The sequence below is a fragment of the Phodopus roborovskii genome, unplaced genomic scaffold (genome assembly GCF_943737965.1).
Source record: "Phodopus roborovskii unplaced genomic scaffold, PHOROB, whole genome shotgun sequence".
Classification (NCBI taxonomy): domain Eukaryota; kingdom Metazoa; phylum Chordata; class Mammalia; order Rodentia; family Cricetidae; genus Phodopus; species Phodopus roborovskii.
In genome coordinates, this window is record NW_026125052.1 from 10981967 (window position 1) to 10987135 (window position 5169).

The following is a 5169-nucleotide window of genomic DNA, read 5'->3' on the forward strand; positions in this document are numbered from 1 at the left end:
ACGGAAGGTGAAGCCCTGGGACCCACCTCACAACAGTCTGCAACACACACACACACACACACACACACACACACACACACACACACACACACACGCTCACGCGCACTGATGCAGAAGCTGTGGCAAGGGCACCACCCCTGGGCTTGAGGTGTTGGTGCCAGCTGGGTGGGCTGGCATGAGATGGGGAGAGGGCGGCGCGGGGAGCTAATCCCCCCAGCGTCTCCCAGACGCCCACAGAGACCAGGGTGAGCTCTTTGTCTGCTAGGGGAGACGACAGAGGGCGGCGGGCAGGCGGGCAGGCAGCCGGCTCCTCTTTCTCTCCCAGCCTCCGCCCCAGGGCAGGTAGAAGCCTGCCTTGTGGAGGATGGGTTGGAGGGAGTGGGGGTGAAAGGATTAGAAGAGAGACAGCCGCTTCCAGCTAGTAGGGTTCCTGCTCACAGACCCGCAGGTCTGTGGCTTTTGGGTGGGGGTCCCCGGAAGGGCAATGGGGCATGAACCTCAACTGGGATCGGGCCTTGTGTGCAGTAGGAAGGTGTGGGTGGCTACTAGGACACTGCAGTCATATATCCAGTCATACTCAGAGTCAACACACACACACAACACACACACACACACACAAACACACAGCACACACACACACACACAGCACACACACACACACAAACACACAGCACACACACACACACACACAGCACACACACACACACACACACACACACACAAACACACAGCACACACACACACACAGTGTAAACGAACCAGCATCCCCATGTGTTTACAGTCTCACACAGAGGCAAACTCACAGCGGTGCTGTTTAAAGCGACTCATCTGGCCTCTGCCACCACACTTGCCAGGAACCCCTCAGAAACACACACTGGAGTCACCACCATCCTAGCTACTCACAGCTTGCAATGCCACAGTCACCTGGAGGTCACTTACACCCAGCAACACAGTCCTGCACAGCAACAGAGCTGCAGCCCAGAGCCCACCTGGCACCATGATGCCCAGGGGAACAGAGAGGATGTACAAAACCTTCCACAGAGTCAACATAGGCGACATGCTATGACCTCTCTTTCTGCTGTCTATGCTTACTGGCCCCCAACCCTCTCACCCTCTGCAAATGTGAACATTAAACATATCAGTGAGTCTCTTAAGAAAGTAGAGTGCTTGTGTAATATGGACTAAGCCTTGTGTTTGATCCCCAGCACTGCATAAACTGAGTGCAGCAGCAAATGCCTATGACACTAGCATTCATGAAGTGGAGGCAGGAGGCCAACCTGGGCTCTGGAACTCTCAGAATTAATAAATAGGGCCTGGAAAGACAGACCTGTTAAGATCACTTTCTGCTCCTCCAGAAGAGTTGCGTTTGATCACCAGCATCCATGTTGGGCTGCTCCCAAACCCTGTGACTCCAGCTCCATGGGATCTGATGCCCTCTTCTGGTCTCCTTAGGCAGTGCACTCAAGGGTGCACACACAAACATAGGCACTTTAAAAAATAAAATAAAATCTTAAAAAAAAAAAAAATCTTTCTTAAAAAAAAGAATAAAAAGGATGCCCCTTCCTATGTCCCAGGCTTTATTGTCTGCCTACATTTCCTGATGTAGGATGGACCCTGCTGCTTTGGCCAGGACTAAATACAGAGGATAAGCCTACCCTAGAGAAGAACTAAGCCAGGCTGTGCCTGAGCTGGAAGAAATGCAGTAGGTACTGTTGTTGCCTCCAATATATTCCGTAGCCCTCAATCATTAAGGACAGATTCTTACCATCAAAGTCCAGCTCAGTTGCCCCAGTTGACACTGGCATTTGTCACCACCTCTTAGTGTCAGGGAGAGGCCAGTTCACACTGGACCCTTCCCTCTCTGCCTTGCAGCCCAGAGTCCCAGCTGTGGCAAGCCAAGTCCCACTGTGGCTGGCGTCTCCAAGGATGAAAGATCTTTGGCTCCTCAAGAAACCAGGGCTAAATATACCCCTGGCCAGCTTTCTGGAGCCTAACTGGAACCAGCTGGGCAAGACTCACCCTTCCTCCTGCAGGACAGGCCTTGGGCCATCCCTGGAAAGACAAGCAGGCCACACCATGCTTAACAGCCCCAGACCCAAGGAAACAGACCAGGAAGAAACCAATGTCTGGATGCCCTTCTTCCTCAAACCCCATCAAAGACAAAGATGACAGAGTAAATTATGAGACCAAGTCCAGCCATGGCGATGAAATATTTGAGAACCTCAGTTTCCCTATCTATAAAATAAGGGTATAGTAATCCTGACCTCAGAATGTGGTCAACAGTAAATTAATACAGGTAAAGGACTGGGACAGCACCTGGCACACAGTGCTCTGTTAACCCTGGTTGTAGGGACCAGGGGATGGCTCGGAGAGCAGGGTGTTGGCTGCATAAACATGAGTACCACACAAAAAGCTGGGTGTGGCAGCATGTTCCTGTATTCCCAACACTGGGAGACTGAGACAAAAGATCTTGGGGACCAGTCTGAGCAATCGATGAGTTAGGGAGACAGCTCAGTGGATAATAGTGTCAGCCTTGCAAGCCCAAGACCCAAGAAGCCACTGTGGCAGAGAAAACTGACTCCAAAAGCTGTCCTGTGACCTACACAGGCACAAATGTACCTGCACTCAGACACATACATCACACACAATGGCATAAATGTACCTGCACTCACACACACACACACACACACACACACACACACACAGTGGCATGAATGTACCTGCACTCAGACACACACACACACACACACACACACACACAAACTGTGGCATGAATGTACCTGCACTCAGACACATACATCACACACACAAACACACACAGTGGCATGAATGTACCTGCACTCAGACACATACATCACACGCACACACACACACACACTGTGGCAAAATGTACCTGCACTCAGATATATACATCACACACATACACACACAACAACAACAAAACAAAAACTTACAGTAATAATGAACTTAAAACATTTTTAAAGGACCACATGGACCAGGCATGGTGGTGCTCACCTTTGATTCTAGCCTTCAGGAGACACAGGCAGGTGGATTTCTGTGAATTTGAAGCCAGCCTATCTACATAATGAATTTCAGACCAACCAGGGTCACATAGTGAGACAATGTTTTTTTTTCCTTTAAAAAAGATAGGTTTTTTTCCCCTTTCTTTTGAAAAGTGGAGCTCAATAGAGGAAGAAGTTGACCTCTGACCTCCATGTGGGCACACATCAATTTGCACACCGGCACAAACATGAATACACACATGACATTGTGATTGTTTCCTATGAACATTCTGTGTCCTCCCTTGCAAGGCCATTGTCCCAAAGATAATGGGTACCCAATCTCTAAGATTGAGGCTCAAGGCTAACTGTTCAGACCAGCAGGGTTGAGAGCAGAGGGATGGGCCAGTATGGAGCAGGTCAGTGAGGGGTCCTCCTCCCCCTGCCCTGCTCTGGCCACGTCTTGAGCTCCCTGGACCAGGACTCCGCCCACCTGTGGTCTGCACTGTGGCTGGAGCTCCCACGCCTCAGCTTACTTTAGCGGATCCAGGCCACGGCCCCAGGACAGCCCACTCTCAAGCCTAGTCCAGAGGCCTGAAATAGGAAGGAAGAGGGACCTAAAAATAGCCCTAATTACAGAGGGACCCTGGATGGGGGGTGGCAGCCACTCTCTGGCTCCTCCTGGGCACTGCCACAGCCTGTTCAGGATACAGTTCAGGCCCAAGGAAGGACTCCACCCTTACCCTCTGGCCCCCGGTCCACAGGGGCCTCCCAGTGGGACAGGGAGTGAGGGGGTGGGGTGCGGGTGTGGTAAGCAGGGAACCCAGGCTGACTCCAGAGCTGTGCCAGCCAGGCCTCCCCTATTCCCTATACATACATGCCCAGAGGTCCTCTTGTCCTGTCCTGATACCTGCCTGCCTCCTCCGGGAAGCCTGCCTAGACTTCTTCCCCCAGCAGGGACTCTTAGAGTACATTTGCCCTCACCAGCTGCAGAGGGACGAAAGGCGGAGGATATGCCAGAGGGTACCCACGCTTCTGAGTCCCACAGCATCCAGTACAGGATCATCCAAGCCCATCTCGGGGCGGATTTGAAGGAAACCCAACAGTCTGTGGAAGGGGTGCTAGAAGAGACTATGTGTGAGAGACAGTGAGTGACCTGATCTGGGGATCCCTGACACTCAGAAATCCCCAGGGTTTGAAACCCACAAAGCTTAGATTTAAGTCCCTTTCAGGACACAAGTACTGTCCTATCGTCACCTCTCTGAGTTTTATTCCTTTAGTATGTACCTGGGAAGGATGATCTGTGAGGAATAAGTGTTCTGGGCCCTTGGCAGGGGCCTCCTGGAGGAATCAGCAGAGCCCTTGGCTTGGGAGCTTCAAGCTCCTGTCTTCAGCTATGTCCTGATCAGGTGCCTGAAGTTTCACAGACAGTTAAATATGGTGCGTATTCCAGGCCAGCCTAGTCTACAGAGTGAGTTCCAGGACAGCCAGGGCTACACAGGAAAAACGCTGTCTCAAAAAAGAAAAAAGTGTAATGTGTTCTCCTGGAGTCAGGTGCTTAAGTGCCAGCAATACGAGAACAGATGAGAACAGATGGTGTGCTGCTGCCATCTGGTGACTATGAATGGCAATGACAACCACCTAGGCAGGAAGAGTGAGGAATCTGAAAAGTGGAAGCCCAGGAATGCAGAGTCAGGAAGAGAAAGAGAGGAAAGGAGAGGGGCCCGAAGCCACAGTGAGAGAGTAGGCACATCAGAGGACAACGGTCCCCGCCACTGTGTTGTGATCCAGACAAGCTGGAGCAATAGACAATGAATATTTTCCTATAACATCTCAAGGACTGGGCAGATGTCGGTAAAATAAGGCATTACTCTGGTGACCACCAGTCCTAGACTGTGCTTCATGTATCTTCAGCCGTTGAGCCCTTGCCACTCCAGGAGCCCTGGTCATCTTCCAGTCCTCACAAGGTTTGTTGTGAGCACTCGGGTGGATATGGGAAGTCAAAGTTTCGCCCACAGCAAGAGCCCAGGACGCACCAACTGATCCCCGGGGGTGCACCTGGGTGCTGCAAGTGTCTTGGGGGGGCCTCGTTTCAGTCCTTTCTCTGCTTCCTCACAGGGGAGAGGTGGAAGGTGAACTTGTTTACCACTTCTGTTCGGGGCAGTTGGAG